Below are 21,006 nucleotides of genomic sequence, written 5' to 3'. Positions count from 1 at the left end.
CTGCACACATACTCCCAGATATTTTACAGAAGTAACTGCTACCAGTGTTTGTTCCGCTATCATATAATCATACAACAAAGGATCCTTCTTTCTGTGTATCCGCAATGCATTACATTTGTCTATGTTAAGGGTCAGTTGCCACTCCCTGCACCAAGTGCCTATCCGCTGCAGATCTTCCTGCATTTCGCTACAATTTTCTAATGCTGCAACTTCTCTGTATACTACAGCATCATCCGCGAAAAGCCGCATGAAACTTCCGACACTATCTACTAGGTCATTTATATATATTGTGAAAAGCAATGGTCCCATAACACTCCCCTGTGGTACGCCAGAGGTTACTTTAACGTCTGTAGACGTCTCTCCATTGATAACAACATGCTGTGTTCTGTTTGCTAAAAACTCTTCAATCCAGCCACACAGCTGGTCTGATATTCCGTAGGCTCTTACTTTGTTTATCAGGCGACTGTGCGGATCTGTATCGAACGCCTTCCGGAAGTCAAGGAAAATAGCATCTACCTGGGAGCCTGTATCTAATATTTTCTGGGTCTAATGAACAAATAAAGCGAGTTGGGTCTCACACGATCGCTGTTTCCGGAATCCATGTTGATTCCTACAGAGTAGATTCTGGGTTTCCAAAAACGACATGATACTCGAGCATAAAACATGTTCTAAAATTCTACAACAGATCGACGTCAGAGATATAGGTCTATAGTTTTGCGCATCTGCTCGACGACCCTTCTTGAAGACTGGGAGTACCTGTGCTCTTTTCCAATCATTTGGAACCTTCCGTTCCTCTAGAGACTTGCAGTACACGGCTGTTAGAAGGGGGGCAAGTTCTTTCGCGTACGCTGTGTAGAATCGAATTGGTATCCCGTCAGGTCCAGCGGACTTTCCTCTGTTGAGTGATTCCAGTTGCTTTTCTATTCCTTGGACACTTATTTCGATGTCAGCCATTTTTTCGTTTGTGCGAGGATTTAGACAAGGAACTGCAGTGCGGTCTTCCTCTGTGAAACAACTTTGGAAAAAGGTGTTTAGTATTTCAGCTTTACGCGTGTCATCCTCTGTTTCAATGCCATCATCATCCCGGAGTGTCTGGATATGCTGTTTCGAGCCACTTACTGATTTAACGTAAGACCAGAACTTCCTAGGATTTTCTGTCAAGTCTGTACATAGAATTTTACTTTCGAATTCACTGAACGCTTCTCGCATAGCCCTCCTTACGCTAACTTTGACATCGTTTAGCTTCTGTTTGTCTGAGAGGTTTTGGCTGCGTTTAAACTTGCAGTGAAGCTCTCTTTGCTTTCGCAGTAGTTTCCTAACTTTGTTGTTGAACCACGGTGGGTTTTTCCCGTCCCTCACAGTTTTACTCGGCACGTACCTGTCTAAAACGTATTTTACGATTGCCTTGAACTTTTTCCATAAACACTCAACATTGTCAGTGTCGGAACAGAAATTTTCGTTTTGATCTGTTAGGTAGTCTGAAATCTGCCTTCTACTACTTTTGCTAACCAAATAAACCTTCCTCCCTTTTTTTTATATTCCTATTAACTTCCATATTCCGGGATGCTGCAACGGCCTTATGATCACTGATTCCCTGTTCTGAACTTACAGAGTCGAAAAGTTCAGGTCTATTTGTTATCAGTAGGTCCAAGATATTATCTCCACGAGTCGGTTCTCTGTATAATTGCTCGAGGTAATTTTCGGATAGTGCACTCACTATAATGTCACTCGATGATCTGTCCGTACAACCCGTCCTAAACATCTGAGTGTCCCAGTCTATATCTGGTAAATTGAAATCTCCACCTAAGACTATAACAGGCTGAAAAAATTTATGTGAAACGTATTCCAAATTTTCTCTCAGTTGTTCTGCCACTAATGCTGCTGAGTCGGGGGGTCGGTAAAAGGAGCCAATTATTAACCTAGCTCGGTTGTTGAGTGTAACCTCCACCCATAATATTTCACAGGAACTATCCACTTCTACTTTACTACAGGATAAACTACTACAAACAGCGACAAACACGCCACCACCGGTTGCATGCAATCTATCCTTTCTAAACACCGTCTGTGCCTTTGCAAAAATTTCGGCAGAATTTATCTCTGGCTTCAGCCAGGTTTCTGTACCTATAACGATTTCAGCTTCGGTGCTTTCTATCAGCGCTTGAAGTTCCGGTACTTTACCAATGCAGCTTCGACAGTTTACAATTACAATACCGATTGCTGCTTGGTCCCCGCATGTACTGACTTTGCCCCGCACCCTTTGAGGCTGCTGCCCTTTCTGTACTTGCCCGAGGCCATCGAACCTAAAAAACCACCCAGTCCACGCCACGCAACCCCTGCTACCCGTGTAGCCGCTTGCTGCGTGTAGTGGACTCCTGACCTATCCAGCGGAACCCGAAACCCCACCACCCTATGGCGCAAGTCGAGGAATCTGCAGCCCACACGGTCGTAGAACCGTCTCAGCCTCTGATTCAGACCCTCCACTCGGCTCTGTACCAAAGGTCCGCAGTCAGTCCTTACGACGATGCTGCAGATGGTGAGCTCTGCTTTCATCCCGCTAGCGAGACTGGCAGTCTTCACCAAATCAGATAGCCGCCGGAAGCCAGAGAAGATTTCCTCAGATCCATAGCGACACACATCATTGGTGCCGACATGAGCGACCACCTGCAGATGGGTGCACCCTGTACCCTTCATGGCATCCGGAAGGACCCTTTCCACATCTGGAATGACTCCCCCCGGTATGCACACGGAGTGCACATTGGTTTTCTTCCCCTCACTTGCTGCCATATCCTTAAGGGGCCCCATTACGCCCCTGACGTTGGAGCTCCCAACTACCAGTAAACCCACCCTCTGCGACCGCCTGGATCTTGCAGACTGAGGGGCAACCTCTGGAACAGGACAAGCAGCCATGTCCGGCCGACGATCAGTATCAGCCTGAGACAGAGCCTGCAACCGTTTCGTCAGACAAACTGGAGAGGCCTTCCGTTCAGCCCTCCAGAATGTCTTTCGCCCCCTGTCACACCTTGAGACGACCTCCCACTCTACCACAGGTGAGAGATCAGCCTCAATGTGGGCAGTATCCCGGGCAGCCACAGTCGTAGTCCGATCGGGGGATGCGTGGGACGAGCTGGCCGTCCCCGACAAACCCCCATCCGGACCCCCACAGTGATGCCCATTGGCGACAGCCTCAAGCTGTGTGACCGAAGCCAACACTGCCTGAAGCTGGGAGCGAAGGGATGCCGACTCAGCCTGCATCCGAACACAGCAGTTGCAGTCCCTATCCATGCTAAAACCTGTTGTGCAAAGAACGTCTGAACTAATCTACAGAGAGCACAAACAATTCGACACAAAATTTAAACGGTTATTAAAATACACGATTGCCTAGTAAATGCAGTAATGCTGCTACTTGCGCACTGCTGACACACTGCTCGGCGGCGGAAGGAGACTACGCGATTTTACACTATTCAGGTACTAAAACGCGATGCTACAACTGTCAAATACTATAATACGCTCGAAATTTATGAATTAAACAATGCAAGTATCAAAAACAAGAAATTAAGAATTAAACTATGTAACAAATAAGTGAGCTAGGAGTATACGACTTTCTGCTGGCAGCTGCTTATCCAACGGCGGCAGGGAGCACATTGGATAAATAAAATACCCTATTCAAGTAGTATGCAGTACCACTTGTATCACAATATCAATTAATCGAAGTTTTATGGCTGTTTGTGTATCCAGCTTCTTTCCGAACTGATCCAGCCCACAAATGACGTTCTAGTTTATCACAAACCATTTCGACGAGGTTGAGGAAGACAACGATTTGATATGACTATTTAGAGATGCAGGATTAGAGGAGGAAGTTGGTAGTTTCCTATTTAAAGGGAGAATTCCGGCGTTGATCTTAAGCGAAATAAGGAAACCACGAAGCCTATGTCCGGAAGGCCGGTCAGGGAACTGAATCCCAGTACTCCCGAACACGGGTCGAATGTCCTTACCACTGCGTCACTCTAACGTTGGGATCCAAATGGGCACTTCGAGCCGTTGAATTTATTCTAATCACAATACAATGACCCTTGCTTTGTAGAGCGCAACTATACAGATTCACGATACGTTCAATTCCAAACTGTTTGCACATACAATAAAGATGTTGATTAAAATGTTTTAACGTGCACCAGAGTTCATTTTGATAGCAACAACTAATAGGCCAAGTCGAAATGTCTTACACAATCTGAACCTGCAGTATTCCTAGGTGCACCCCACTCAAAAGGGGTATACATGGCAGTCGGATTATTTTTATTTCCATATTTATGGTACGTAAAGTTCACAACTCAAATATCAGTCAGCAAACTCACTTAAATGCAGCTCTCAAATATTCTGGGGAAAATCGACTGTTAAGTTTTCAGATCCTCTTTAATATGGTAAAGCAAGATCATTTTCTTTTCGAAAGGTCGTGTGTCTGTGTGATAGAATGCTTGCCTACCACGTGTGTGGCGCAGGTTCGATTCCCCGATCTGTCAAAATGTTAAACAAATGTGCATCTTCTATTAGTATTTCCATGAAGCGTAAAATATATGGGAATTAAAAAGAATTTAGTTTGTATTTTTTTAATTTAAACAATCTTTTATAAAAATCAGTCATTGAGAATGTATATTTGCTATAAAAACTGGATTTTTGTGTGCAATATGCAAATTAGAAATAGGAAGACGAGCACTTTTCATAAGAATAACAATTGTATATCTATTAGTTATTATATATTTGACTAATTTTATGTGTAATGACGTAGATATTCGAAATGAACGGAGAAAAACGGAAAAGGTAATGACCGAAGCAACAGTCGAACCACCTATTACGTTTCGAGCGCTACTGTTTTTTTCCACCTTCATGTATTTTAAACTTCACGGAACTAGTAGGACAATCATCTCTATTTAAAAATGCATCAGTTGGAATCGAAACTAAAAACCCTACGTGACAGGAGAGCATTCTACTTCACAACCACACGGCCTGTCGAGATGGAGCAACCTTGCTTTAGCGTATTAAACACGGTCGGAAAACTTTAGAGTCGATTTCCTCGAGAATTTTTGAGAGTTACATCTAACTATTTTGGGGGATTAATATTTGAGTTCTGAGCTTCACGTACTACAAATATAAAAAATTACAAAAATCCGATTGTCGTCAGGTAATGTTCGACAAGCACATTCCGTGCTATGACTCAAACACAATTCCACTTGTAGCAATCTAAGCAACTTCACACAAGTTTTTTTTTTCTAATAGTGGTAGGACAACTATGACAAGTGAGTCTCGTTTCCACTGCCGCAGCTGACGACTCGTCACTTCTTACGGTGAAATCTCTGATTAAATTCCAAGTCACAGTTCTGTTCCGCTCCAAGTCACTCATTTCTCTCTGTTGACTCATTCTGACAGAAGCACGCCTCTCGTCCTGACGCACCGTGCGTCTACTTGTACTCAAGCGTACGCATGACCTACGTCAGCACAGAGTGCGTTCAGTAGGATATCCGGAGACATTGGCTTGGGTTGTTGGGGTTGTTTTGGGGAAGGAGACCAGACAGCGAGGTCATCGGTCTCATCGGATTAGGGAAGGGAGTCGGCCGTGCCCTTTCAAAGGAACCATCCCGGCATTTGCCTGGAGCGATTTAGGGAAATCACGGAAAACCTAAATCAGGATGGCCGGACGCGGGATTGAACCGTCGTCCTCCCGAATGCGAGTCCAGTATCTAACCACTGCGCCACCTCGCTCGGTGGAGACATTGGCCCACAGTACTAGTATTCCCATTGTACTAAAAATAATTTGTACTAGCAACAGTTGCGCAACATGAACGTTAAATCGCTGTACTGAATTTTTAGGCTGTTTTCATTCTACTAGTATCAAAACAGAAAAGAACAGTACATAATGGACGATCTCTCTCTCTCTCTCTCTCTCTCTCTCTCTCTCTCTCTCTGCGCACGTGTGGATGTGTTGGTGTTTGAGTTAATCGCATTACACCGTGACATATCCGTTGCATACAGCAAATTTTAGAAATTCCAACAAAGTGTCGTTAGGTTGAATTAAAACTACATTGAAACTATAAGACAAAGAATAAAAAAAAAATCTACCACCACGAAGGAATTATCCGAATGGGACGCAAACAGGCAGATGAAATGTAGCCTACTTGTACAGACAAACAATTGATTACAGTTTCAGAAAAACTGGATGATTCATTCAAGACAACGATCTTCACAAACTGTGCAAGTCAATAACGCGTTTGATCACCTCTGGCCCTTGCGAAAGCAGTTACTTGGCATGGCTTTGATTGATAGAGTTGGTAGATGTTCTCCTGAGGGATATTGAGCCAAATTGTGTCCAACTGGAGCGCTAGATCGTCAAAATCCCAAGCATTCTGGAGGGCTCTGCCCATAATGCTCCAAACGTTCTTAATTGGGGAGAGGGTCGGCGGCCTTGCTGGCGAACGTAGGGTTTGGCAAGCACGAAAACAGGCAGTAGAAATTCTCGCCGTGTTCTCCCTCAGGAGGACACGTAATAACTCTATCAATAAAAGCCAAGATGAATAACTGCTTGCGTAAGGGCCAGAGGTAGACGAAGGCGTGATTGACTTGCTCAGTTCTGGTCCCGGCGGAGGTTCGAGTGCTCCCTCGGGCATGGATGTGTGTGTTTGCCCTTAGGATAATTTGGGTTAAGTAGTGTGTAAGCTTAGGGACTGATGATCTTAGCAGTTAAGTCCCATAAGATTTCACACACATTTGAACATTTTGAACTTGCTCAATTTGTGAAGCCCTTTTCCTTTTACAAGTCATCCAATTTTTCTGAAATTTCAATCATTTGTTTTCTTTATATTTACATTACATCCAACGATGTCCTTTACACTCGGATTATTCCTTCGTGGTGCGCCGTTTCTTTTGAAAATGGCCTAGTATGCTTTTCGAAAATTAGACAAAGTTTTCAAAATAACCTTCCTGGAAGACAAAAACAGTCAGTGTCTATTACCAGGTCTGACTTACAGCAACGAGACACGGACTTTTAACGCGAAACATAATCGTACGTTTGAATGTGACACTGTAGCAACAACATATTAGTCAACATCTCGGTATTTATTGTGATGACAGTGCTCTATACCGCGTCCTGAAATCTTAAATATAGACTGAGCAATGCATCTTCTTTGTATTCACAAGGAATTATTTAAAGTTCCAGAACACTTAGAGTAAGGCAGGCTTTTACCGGTCGCAGTATCTGTAATTTTCAAAAATGTTTCAAATGGCTCTGAGCACTATGGGACTCAACTTCTGAGGTCATCAGTCCCCTAGAACTTAGAACTACTTAAACCTAACTAACCTAAGGACATCACACACATCCATGCCCGAGGCAGGATTCGAACCTGCGACCGTAGCACCTGTAATTTTCTTATGTGGTCAGAAGAACTATTAAGTACCTTGTCCGCCCATGACTCTTGCCTATTTCACTTGATGTAGCTCCGAAGAAAGCAGGGAGTGCCGTAGACTGATCTTCTTGCTGTAGACTGATCTTCTTGTTATGACGGAGTGTCTCCGTGTTTTCGTTTCTCAGAAATGACTAACATAATATCCTGTTCACTATAGCAGTTCATCCGAAACATGTCTTTCAGATATCTGATTTCGAAACCTTGGTGGTTCTAGTCAAAAACAATTGTAGCCCTATGTACCAGCGTGTTTACGACTACCCTTTTTTGGACTGAGTGCAGAAAGCTTTGTGCAGTAAGATATACGTCCATATGTGTTGATTTACGGCAAACAGAGTGGCCGCGTCACGAATCTGATTTTCGTTCAAGCAAAATATCTGAAATGGTATATTTCCTTCTCTCTCTATCTCAACGGTGAATTTCACATTAGTGTGCGTACTCTTCATATAATAAATGAACAGATGAACACCTCCGACTTCATGTGGCCACATGATAAAAATGTCTCCAACGTAACGATAAAAGCCATGGGCAGACAAGGTATTCAATCCATTTTCCTACCCCCCAAGAAAATTAAAGTAATACTGCGCCCAATAGTCACTCTATACATACGATTTCAGAACGCTGCACAGAGCATCGACGTCACATTACATATCGCTCTTTTGACAAATCTGCTGTTGCCGATCGCAGACTCAAAATCACACATACATTGTGTTTGATGGAAGAGGACTTTCAGCTTAGATTCTATCATCAAGGAAGCCGCTGAGTTTACAATGTGCAATAACAACGTTAACCGGGAGAGTCGCTATACCTTAGTGGTGCATGAAAATTAGCTAGCGAAAGTGAAACGCTACAGGGAAACAGAAAGCTGAGATACACGGGTTAGACAAAAATATGGAAACATTGAAAGGTATGGATGCTTGGACATGCACTCAGGTGCCAGAGAAGCCCGTAGGTTTCGCTGTTGCATTTGACCACAAACGACACCTGTGCTGTGTGCTCAATACTTTGCAAGTGTCAGTCTTTATTTAGAACAGTTTTCTTTGTAGTTGTGCGTGTACTATGTCCGAACTAAGTGAACTGGGACGTGGGCAAATTGTTGGTGCTCTTATATTGAGTGAATCCGTAACCAAGGGAGCTGAAGTGTTTCGTGTTCCAAGAGGCATAGTATCGAAGACTTATATCGCATACAAGAAAAGCGGAGAAAACGCAGACGAAAGTGTTTGTTGAGTAATCGTGACAGACGGTCATTGACGAGAATTGTAACGAAAAACAAGATAGTGACAGCTGAAAAAGTAACCGCAGAATTGAATATCGAACTCGCGAACCCTGTCAGCACCAAAACAACATGAAAGGAGCCTGATAAACAAGGGATTGCAGGGAGTCGGAGATGATATGGGCAGCCACATCGTGGTAATCCATGGGCAAATGGTTACTCTGCAAGGTCGCATTACTGCTAAAGATTATGTGACCATTTTGGCCGATCGTGTCCATCGCTTGGGATAATAATAGTTCCCCAGTGGAAATGCTGTTTTTCAAGACGACAGGCCCTCTATTCACACAGCTCGCGTCGTCCTGACCGGTTTTGTGGGACCGATGATGACTTGTCGCATCTTCCCTGGCCACCACAGATACCATATCTCAACATTATTGAGCCTTCGTGGCCTACTTTGGAGATAAGGCTGGGTGATCGCTATCCACTTCCATGATCATTCCCTGCAGTTGTCACAATTTTGCAGGAAGATTCCCTTCAAACCCACCTGCATTTATCCATTCCGAGGCGACTGGAGGTTGTTCCGAATGCCTTCGGTTTTCCTGCATCTTATGTGGCATGGTAACGTGTTCTGTTTGTGGTCTTTCCATAGTTTTGTCCAACCCCTGTGTATGAGAATAAAAGATGTACCGACTGTGTACAAGCGGACTTTCTAATGCACTATCAGAGAAGGATACTCAGATTTTTAGTGGATTTGAGGAGCAGCATGCGTTTCCACGCTTTTCAGCACCCCTCTCTACAAAATAATTGACTTTCAATCAATGAATTTATAAACGAACACTACTGGTGCCGTGTCGCATTCATTTCTGTACCAAAAGCTTCGCTCTAAGCGCACAGCTCGGAAACTGATGTGCTGTATCTGTCATGGATTCATTTATCAAAATGTAGGTAGGAGTCTCTGATGTGGATGGGTCTTTACCAATAATTGTTCATCCAGAATGCGAAAGAAAGATTTTCACGTAGCTGCGTTCCCAAAACCAATTAAAACTGCGAAAAAATAATAAGAGTAAATTAAACAATTGTGTAGGACATTGGCTCGCCGTTATAAGCCGCGCCTAAAGAGATACTGGATGGGGCTATTGGAGAGCACGTGGTCTGCCCGCTTTCGAAACTAAAATCGCTGTTTCTGTCTCAGCCAGCCTCTCACTCGTCCTTACTAGGCTAAGTGGAACCCGCTACTATTCCCCGAGAAAAAATTTTCTGTGATATCGGGGATGGATCCAAGCCCTTCGAGAGGCGGGCAGAAATGGATGTTCCTTTGCCACAAAGGCGGATCAGCTGCAATAAATCATTGTTTTTTGAATTAAGGTCTAGGGTCCCAGCATTTGTACGACTCTCTCTCTCTCTCTCTCTCTCTGTCTCTCTCTCTCTCTTGAATATGAAGTTTATTATCCGCTGTCGTATGGAGATTAATTGCTGTAAGATGGTTTCATTGTTGTGAACGTACATCCGTAATCTGACGCCCGTAACTGCTTCTGCTTATAACTGTTACGAATCACGACTCCATGCTGGAGGCTTGAGTTACGGGTGGGTGTTGCACACCCGGTGCATCCAGCACCGACGTGCACTGCGCTTTGTGTTCTGCGACAAACCCATTCCACCACCATCCAGCGGTCACTGACCGATGACCGGACATTGGTCCCGGGTGCGCAGTACCGCCGTTTGCCAAACGCAATTAGGGTGTGTCTATTCTGTCCAGTCTTCGCTTCGCTTCCAAGTTTACACAGAGCAGCAATAATGGCCAGTTGCTAAGCCGGTGGTAAACATTTCATTTGAGCAACGTGATGAACGATGCGATACCTGCGAATTGAAATCTCGACCATGATCAGATATTTGCTCCCCAAATCGCAAAACTCCTTTACTAATTTAAGTGTCTCATTTCCTAATCTAATTCCCTCAGCATCACCCGATTTAATTCGACTACATTCCATTATCCTCGTTTTGCTTTTTTTAATGTTCATCTTATATCCTCCTTTCAAGACACTGTCCATTCCGTTCAACTGCTCTTCCAGGTCCTTTGCTATATCTGAGAGAATTACAATGTCATCAGCAAACCTCAAAGTTTTTATTTCTCCTCCATGGATTTTAATTCCTATACCGAATTTTTCTTTTGCTTCCTTTACTGTCTGCTCAATGTACAGATTGAATAAGACCGTGGATAGGCTACAGCGCTGTCTCACTCCCTTCCCAAACACTGCTTCCCTTTCATGTCCCTCGACTCTTATAACTGCCATCTGCTTTCTGTACAAATTGTAAATAGCCTTTCGCTCCCTGTATTTGACCCCTGCCACCTTCAGAATTTTAAAGAGAGTATTCCAGTAAACATTGTCAAAAACTTTCTATAAGTCTACAAATGCTAGAAACGTAGGTTTGCCTTTCCTTTATCTACCTTCTAAGATAAGTCATAGTGTCAGTATTGCCTCACGTGTTCCAACATTTCTACGGAATCCAAACTGACATACCCCGAGGTCGGCTTCTACCAGTTTTTCCATTCGTCTGCAAAGAATTCGTGTTAGTATTTTGCAGCCGTGACTTATTAAAGTGATAGTTCGGTAATTTTCACAATTGTCAACAACTGCTTTCTTTGGAACATTTACAAAATGTTCAAATGTGTGTGAATTCCTAAGGGACCAAGCAGCTGAGGTCATCGGTCCCTAGACTTACACACTACGTAAACTAACTTATGCTAAGAACAACACACACATCCATGTCCGAGTGAGGACTCGAACCTCCAGCGGTAGGGGCCGCGCAATTTTTGACATGGCGCCTCAAACCGCACGGCCACTCCGCGAGGCTAAGTACCTTTACATCTTTCGATTTTGTTCCGTTAACAGCGACACGTTGAGTTCTATATGCAAGGAAGTCCTGAATCCAGTTGCAAATCTAATCCGATACTCGGCAAGCTCGTATTTCTTTCTCTAGAGTGCAGCGCGGGACGGTGTCAAAAGCCTTCCTGAAGCCAAGGTTCAAAATGGCTCTGAGCACTATGGGACTCAACTGCTGAGGTCATTAGTCCCCTAGAACTTAGAACTAGTTAAACCTAACTAACCTAAGGACATCACACACATCCATGCCCGAGGCAGGATTCGAACCTGCGACCGTAGCGGTCTCGCGGTTCCAGACTGCAGCGCCAGAACCGCGCGGCCACTCGGCCGGCTTGAAGCCAAGGAATCGGCATCAACCTGAGCGCTGTTGTCTACAGTGCTATGGATCACATGGAGGAACAGAGCGAGCTGAATTTCTCAAGATCTCTGTTTCCGGAATCCAAGTTGATTTGTATAGAGGAGATTTTCGATCTCCAAAAGCTTCATAATTCTTTAGCATTAAACATGTTCCATAATTCTACAACAGAACGACGTCAATGATATAGGCCTACTATTTGTGTATCTGCCCTACGACCTTTCTTGAAAATGGGAATGTCCTGCGCTTTTTTCCACTCTATTGGTACACTTCGTTGCTCCAGCGAACTACGATAAACTTCTGCTTGAAGGCGAGAGAGTTCTTATAATGCAAAGGGAGTTTGTGGCACAACTTGACTAGAAGAAGGGATCGGTTGGTAGGACATGTTCCGAGGCATCAAAGGACCATAAATTTAGTATTGGAGGGCAGCGTGGAGGGTAAAAATAGTAGAGGGAGACCAACAGATGAATACACTAAGCAAATTCAGAAGGATGTAGGTTGCAGTAGGTACTGGGAGATGAAGCTTGCACAGAATAGAATAGCATGGACAGCTGCATTAAACCAGTCTCTGGACTGAAGACCACAACAACAACCACAACAACAACAACAACTTTACAGAGTATCCAAGGAAGTGTAATCGGACCGTTATTGTTTACAGTGTATACAAATAATTTAGTAGAAAGCGTCGGAAACTTTCAAGACTGTTCGCAGTTGATGCAGTTGTCTATAAGACAGTAGCAATGCCAGAAGACAGTATCGATCTGCAAAATTACCTACAGAAGGTTAATGAATGGTGCATGGTGCAGTCTCTGGCAATTGGTCGTGAACAATCCGCTACTGTACAACTACACTATTGTCGACAAATTCCCGGAAACAGTACATACCGTAAAATGTCTAGGAGTAACTATCCAGAGCGACCTGAAGTGGAATGACGATATAAAACAAATATTAGGGAAAGCAGTCGCCAGACCTAGATTCATAGGAAGAATCTTAAGGAAGTGTAACTCATCCACGAAAGAAGTGGCTTACAATGGACTTGTTCGACCGATTTGTGAGTACTGTTCATCAATCTGGGATCCTTAGTAGGTAGGACTAAAATGGTTCAAATGGCTCTGAGCACTATGGGACTTAACATCTATGATCATCAGTCCCCTAGAACTTAGAACTACTTAAACCTAACTAACCTAAGGACATCACACAACACCCATTCATAACGAGGCAGAGAAAACCCTGACCCCGCCGGGAATCGAACCCGGGAACCCGGGCGTGGGAAGCGAGAACGCTACAGCACGACCACGAGCTGCGGACAGTAGGTAGGACTGATAGAAGACAAAGAGAAGATCCAACGAAGAGTGTTACGTGAGTGTTCATCAAACTCCACTGGCAGACGTTACAAGAGAGGTGTTGTGAATGATAGAGAGGTTTACTTTTAAAATTTTGAGAGAGTGATTTCCAGGAAGAATCGGGCAACATATTACTTCCACCCACATACACCTTGTCAAATAGCCACGATGAAAAAATTTGAGAAATTATAGCCAATGCAGTGGCTTACCGACAATCATTCTACCGGCGGGCCATTCGCGAGTGTAACAGAGAAGGGGTGATACGTTACTGGCACCGGAAGCACGCTCCAACACACATCGTCAGGTGTGTTAAGGGGTATTGATGTAGATGTAGATGTGAGATTTGCGAAGAAACGTACCATACCATTTCTGATTCGGATTTTCTCAATACGTATTTCTCCCGATGATGGGGCCAAATAACTACAAGGAACAAGAATTCTGCATTGTAGTCATGCGTAGACAGAAATGACGCCTTACATCTACCCAAAAAACTATTATGCTAACTCCAATAGTCGACGGTAGGTTATATTTTATCATTAGACACAGCCCAACACATGTGCCGAAGCACTGGAGTTAAATTTTGTTCCTCAAATCTGTAGGGAAATCGTGAAACTTTACTATAACATTACGACTAAAGTGTTGCAAAATACTTCACGAATGTACGAAACACACCGTAAGTCTGCATATAACGACCTCGAGACGTGAAAATTGTCGCAAAAAGAAGAATGAGAGAGGGAGAAATCTAATAGATGCGAATACAATCTCGCTGCGAGAATAGTTATTATTCAATTACTGGACCGCTACCGCTGTGTGAGATTAGATGCTTTCTTCCAATTGCTCCTTCAAGACCGCAATGCTATACAAGGCGGTCAGACACAGTCTAAAAAGATTGTAAGGGTTTTGCAGGTAGGTTGTGCTCAGAAAAAATTGTTGAGAATTAATTCAATGCTTTGTGCCGGTTCTGAGTTAATACTCAAGTTAGCCAAATAGGCCGCTGCGCGCACATTCAAGTGGTCCGACATACTCTATTAGTGTCAGTTATTCTCATAGCGTAGATGATAGCGCTGGAGACTGCCCAGCCTTTGGCTATGGTTCGATCCTTACTGCCGTCCCATGTCCGATTTTTGTATCGCTCTCTTGTTCGGTTTTAGGAAACCAAAAAAAGTACACGTTTGTCGACACCGTCACTGGCTGGCCACTTGAATTCGCGCAGCAACATCCTGATTCGCTAACATCAATGCTAATTAACTCAGAAACGGCACAACGTGTCGAATTTTTTTCTTAACAGTTATTTCTCAGCACTATATATTCTGTAAAACGATTACAAGCTTCTCAGACTGTTTCTGACATTTCTGGGTAACCAAAGGAGTGCCACCTATGTTTAGCGCTGTTTCATTGGTGCCAATTTTCTTTTCGCTTGTCTGAGTCCTCTCACATGCAGTAATTCCAATGAATCGGACCATGGAAACACGCGTCTTATTGGCAGCATAAATTAATTACCTTTACAATACGATCTAGACTTGAACCTTAAAAGCACAGCAGTATCGCAGTAAGAAAGACAAATACTATGATTTAATTGTTAATTTAACACTGTTAAAATTCAAAAAAATTGTGAGATAAAATTTACACAAATGTAATTTTACAGTTTGTTTGTGCACGACAATGCCTGCGGTGTAACAGCCCAGGCAAAGAGGACAGAAAGAGGTCGAATATGGAAAATAATTCGAGTAGGCGTAAATATTTATACTGTGGTAGGATGGAGTGCCGTGAATAGCATACTACAAATCCTGAGCGATTGATGGGGAGTGTGAGCGTCGGGTTGCGTTTGAATGTCAGTTGTAAGTTTTTCTGGAATAACTCGAAAACCGCGTTCTCTATCGAAAATATATCCTAGTAAAAAATTATGGTACATTGAATTTCCGCCGGCCGGTGTGGCCGAGCGGTTCTAGACGCTTCAGTCTGGAACCGAGCGACCGCTACGGTCACAGGTTCGAATCCTGCATCGAACATGGATATGTGTGATGTCCATAGGTTAGTTAGGTTTAAGTAGTTCTAAGTTCTAGGGGACTGATGACCTCAGATGTTAAGTCCCATAGTGCTCAGAGCGATTAGAATTTATTGATTAAATTTCCAACAACAAACGTCCCATTAATTTTTTTCTCTAGGACTAACAGTTTGCACGAAGAAATCTAAAGAATATTGAAAGGTTTGTGTAGGCAAATCTGAGACACTTTCCCGACTTAACAGTCCACAAGTATTCGGTATCAAATTGTTCGCCTCGCCCGCATCTCGTGGTCGTGCGGTAGCGTTCTCACTTCCCACGCCCGGGTTCCCGGGTTCGATTCCCGGCGGGGTCAGGGATTTTCTCTGCCTCGTGATGGCTGGGTGTTGTGTGCTGTCCTTAGGTTAGTTAGGTTTAAGTAGTTCTAAGTTCTAGGGGACTTATGACCACAGCAGTTGAGTCCCATAGTGCTCAGAGCCATTTGAACCATTTTTTTGTTCGCCTCGACTTCCACTACAGAACTGTGGTACGCTGTAAATAATTATCGTTTTTCATCCTGTATAAGTAGCCATATTGCAGTTGCTCGACAGACACTTCTTCTTCTTTCACAATGTATAAGAGGCATTCAAACGAAAAGAAGACAGATGGAAAAAAGTAAGTAAACTATTTATTATTCAAAAGCAATCACCGTAGCTGTTGACACATTTCTCCCACTGTGAGACTAGGCGCTCAATGCCTTTATGGGGAAATGTTTGCGGCTGCCTACGGAATCATGATTGTACCCAAACGTGCACCTATTGGTCTGAAGCAAATCGGCCACCACGAATGTCTTTCTTCAGAGCTGCAAAATATGAAAATCGCTTGGGGAGTCCTGGTAGGATCAGCACCTGGACGCAAAATTCCTCTCGTAGGCTTCCCTAGAGGTTCGCGGCGGCACTTTGGAATGGTAATAGGAGGCAAACGCCGGGGTGTGGACTATTGCCGCAGCTGTGCCGAGGAATGCGAACGCTTGGGGCGCGGGGACAGGAAGTGCGTAGGGGGTGAGTGTGAGAGAGCCATCTGCCCGCCCTGGCCTGTGTCTCAACAGGGCCGGCTGTGTGGCAGGACGCCCCGCACCAGGCCACCGTCCCCCCTCAATGGACTCCTTCTGCAACGGGCCGGCGACTCTGATATTACAACAGACTCATCTGGTTTCCGTTGTACTCAGCACTCCGAAGACTGGTTTGAGGCAGCTCTCCAAGCCAGAAATTCTTCTACGCGGTAATGTCGGGAATACCTGAAGGAGGTTTGCTATTTACTGTAAATATATATGCTGTATCAGGTATCGACGGAAGTCCCGCGAGGCTGTTCGCAAATGGTGCTGTTGTCCATAGCACGTCTGCAACGTTAGGAGGCTGATTGAAAGTGTGGGGACACCTGCAGATGATGCACGATTGCTGTAGAGACTCGCAATGATCCTTAGAGTAAATAAATGTAATCTATTGCGCGTGATTAGGTGGAGAGATCCATTACCGTTCGATTACACTATTTGCGGTTAATTATCAAAATCGTTAACAGAAAATTACCCAGCAGTAGGGGTCACCTGAAGTGAAAGGTTCACATAAAACTAATTTAAGGAAAGCGGATAGGAGATAGATTCGTTGGAAGAATCGTATGAAACAGTAATTCACTCACAAAATAAGTGACGATGCTGGTGTTTGTTTTTGTGGGGCGCTAAACGGGGCGATCATCAGCGCCCGTACAAAGTCCCAATTTTTTTAACAGTCCATTTTGTATTACACGACCAATCTAGCCACTGCCACGAATGACAATTATGATGAAGACAACACAACACCCAGTTCCCGGGCAGAGAAAATCCCCAACCTGGCCGGGAATCGAACCCGGGACCCCGTGATCCAAAGGCAGCAACGCTAGCCACTAGACCACGTGCTGCGGAAACACAAGATAAGAAGCCTCCAAAAGACGAGATCGACTGATTCCTGTTTATTGCTCGTTAATATACGACAGCCGGCCTCGGTGGCCGGGCGGTTCTAGGCGCTTCAGTCCGCAACCGCGCGACTGTTACGGCGCAGGTTCGAATCCTGCCTCGGACATGTTTGTGTGTGATGTCCTTAGGTTAGATAGGTTTAAGTAGTTCTAAGTTCTAGGGGACTGATGACCTCAGATGTTAAGTCCCATAGTGTCCAAAGCCATTTACACCATTTTTAAATTGATTAATAGAAGGCATCACGGAAAGGTTTATTGCTGAAATTCCAACAGAGTGCCTTCCAATAAGAGTGGGGCAACAAGTTACTGCCCACATCCCCCCCCCCCCCCCCCCCTCAGTGTCCTACCATGTATGTCTCACGAAATGATCACGACCAGAAACTCAGAGAAATTATAGCTCATATTTAGGTCTACCAACAATCGTTCTTCAAATGGTTCAAATGGCTCTGAGCACTATGGGACTTAACATCTGAGGTCATCAGTCCCCTAGAACTTAGAACTACTTAAACCTAACTAACCTATGGACATCACACACATCCATGCCCGAGGCAGGATTCGAACCTGCGACCGTAGCGGACGCGCAGTTCCAGACTGAATCACCTAGAACCGCTCGGCCACAACGGCCGGACTAATCGTTCTTCCCTCGGATTATTCGCACGTGGAACGGGGATGAGGGGAAACTATACTGGTGCTGCGAGAAGCACTCTCTGTCACACACCAGAAGGATGCTTGCGCAATATAGAAGTGGGTGAAGTCTTTTCTTATCTTAACGGGATGAAATAGAAACATGATTAGGTACTTTCGGTAGTTCGCCAAGGGACTGTTCGCTGGTGATACGGCTGTCCTCTGAGAAATTGATGAAGAATTACAGTACCTGTTGAATGGAATGAGGATCTACTGACCGCAGAAACTATACTGGTGCTGCGAGAAGCACTCACTGTCACACACCAGAAGGATGCTTGCGCAATATAGAAGTGGGTGAAGTCTTTTCTTATCTTAACGGGATGAAATAGAAACATGATTAGGTACTTTCGGTAGTTCGCCAAGGGACTGTTATGTTTTTCTGCCTGAAAACTGGTTTGATGCAATTTTCCGTAATAGTCTTCTATCCTGTACAAGCCTCTTCATTCCTGCATAATTAACGCATCCTACATCCATTTGAACCTTCTGGCTGATTCGGGCACTGGTCTCTATAATTTGTACACCCAAAACTTAGTTCCATTACCAAACTAACAGTTCGTTGATGGCCGTCGATGTTTCCTATATACAGGTCCAGCTGTGCCATAAGTTTCTTTTTCACCAGTTGATTCATTCTCTTCTCATCTATTTTATGATGTACCCATGTAATCTTCAGCATTCCTGTTGTCTGAATTGTCTTTCGTCATATTTCACTTCCATACGTGAATACACTCCTGAGAAGACTTCCTAACATTGAACTTCAAATTAAAATTCATTTGAATTCATCTTTTTTAAAAATGCTTGTCTTGCTCTTACCAGTCTATATCCCCTTGCTTCGGTCATCATCAGTTATTTTGTTGCCCAAATAACGAAACTAATCTATTACTTTCAGTGTCTCACTTCCTAACCTAAACCCCTCAGCATTGCCTGACACACTTCTACTACATTCAGTTACCCTTCTTTTACTTTTATTGATGTTCATCTTATAACCTCTTTTCAAGACACTATCCATTTCGTTCATCTTCTATTCCATGTCTTTAGCCGTCTCTGATAGAATTACGAAGTCACCCGCAAAACCGCAATGTTTTTATTACTTCTCCCAGAACTTTAGTTCCATTTCTAGATTTCCCTTTGGTTTCCTACAAACAGCCGTTAATCTGTACAGTGGAATGACATCAGCAAGATTCGCTGGTGATACGGCTGTCCTCTGAGAAATTGATGAAGAATTACAGTACCTGTTGAATGGAATGAGGATCTACTGACCGCAGAATATGGATTGAGAGTAAATTAAAGGAAGACGATAGTATTAAGAAACAGCGTAGAACTTGAGGACCATGTAGAAGATGAACAAACTTGGCAGCAAAGTAAAGCATGCTGGACGAAGAATGGAGGCTATACGAAGCAGTCTATTGGTATAAGCATAGGCCTCAGGTGGAGAAACAAATTACTAAGAATGTACGTTGAAAGCACAGCGTCGTATGAAAGTGAATCACGGTGTAAGTACGCTGTTTAGGTTTTTATGTTGGTAACGCCACGTAACGCTCTATATGAAAATCACTGACTGTGCTGTGTGAATTCTGTGGCTGGTTTGCATTGTTGGAATATTTGCTATTGTAGTGTTGGGCAGTTGGATGTGAACAGCGCGTAGAGTTGCGCAGTTGGAGGTGAGCCGCCAGCAGAGGTGGATGTGAGGAGACAGATGGCAGAATTTTGAGAGCGGACGATCTTGACGTGTGTCCATCAGAAAGAGTAAATTTGTAATACTGGATATCATGAACTGATATATATGATGACTTTTGAACATTATTAAGGTAAATACATTGTTTGTTCTCTATCGCCGGCCGCGGTGGTCTAGCGGTTCTAGACGCGCAGTCCGGAACCGCGCGACTGCTACGGTCGCAGGTTCGAATCCTGCCTCGGGCATGGATGTGTGTGATGTCGTTAGGTTAGTTAGGTTTAAGTAGTTCTAAGTTCTAGGGAACTGATGACCACAGATGTTAAGTCCCATAGTGCTCAGAGCCATTTGAACCATTTTCTTTGTTCTCTATCAAAACCTTTCATTTGCTAACTATGCCTATCAGTAGTTAGTGCCTTCAGTAGTTAGAATCTTTTATTTAGCTGGCAGTATTGGCGCTCGCTGTATTGCAGTAGTTCGAGTAACGAAGATTTTTGTGAGGTAAGTGATTCATGAAAGGTATAGGTTATTGTTCGTCACGGCCATTCTTTTGTAGGGATTATTGAAAGTCAGATTGCGTTGCGCTAAAATGTTGTGTGTCAGTTTAGTAATGATCAAAATAAGTAAAGATAAAACTAAGTACGTTGAGTTTTGCTCAGCTGTTTGAAAAACAAATAACGTAAGGGGTTTACCAGCACAGTCAAAAAAAAAAAATGGTTCAAATGGCTCTGAGCACTATGGGACTTAACATCTATGGTTCAAATGGTTCAAATGGCTCTGAGCACTATGGGACTCAACTGCTGAGGTCATTAGTCCCCTAGAACTTAGAACTAGTTAAACCTAACTAACCTAAGGACATCACAAACATTCATGCCCGAGGCAGGATTCGAACCTGCGACCGTAGCGGTCTTGCGGTTCCAGACTGCAGCGCCTTTAACCGCACGGCCACTTCGGCCGGCCATCTATGGTCATCAGTCCCCTAGAACTTAAAACTACTTAAACCTAACTAACGTAAGGACATCACACAACACCCAGTCATCACGAGGCAGAGAAAATCCCTGACCCCGCCGGGAATCGAACCCGGGCGCCGGAAGCGAGAACGCTACCTCACGATCACGAGTTGCGGACCCAGCACAATCATTCATAAATTTTTCTAAGGGGAGGTTTCTAAGGACTCTGTGAAAACTGAACATAAACCGAATCAAGGCGTTTAAGATGATGTGTTGCAGAAGGATCCTGTAACTTAAGTGCACTGATAAAATAAGAAATGAAGAGGTCCCCCGTAGAATCAGCGAGAAAAACTATATGTGAAATAAACTAAGTAAGAGAATACACCTGCCCGGATAGCCTGTGTGTTGAAGTGCCGCATCCGGAACGGGGAGAGGCGCCGGCCCTGGGGAATCTCCACTTGGCGGATTAACGATGTG

Source organism: Schistocerca nitens, chromosome 3 (assembly GCF_023898315.1).
Source record: "Schistocerca nitens isolate TAMUIC-IGC-003100 chromosome 3, iqSchNite1.1, whole genome shotgun sequence".
NCBI classification, from domain to species: Eukaryota; Metazoa; Arthropoda; class Insecta; order Orthoptera; family Acrididae; genus Schistocerca; species Schistocerca nitens.
Note: the sequence above shows the minus strand (reverse complement) of the source record.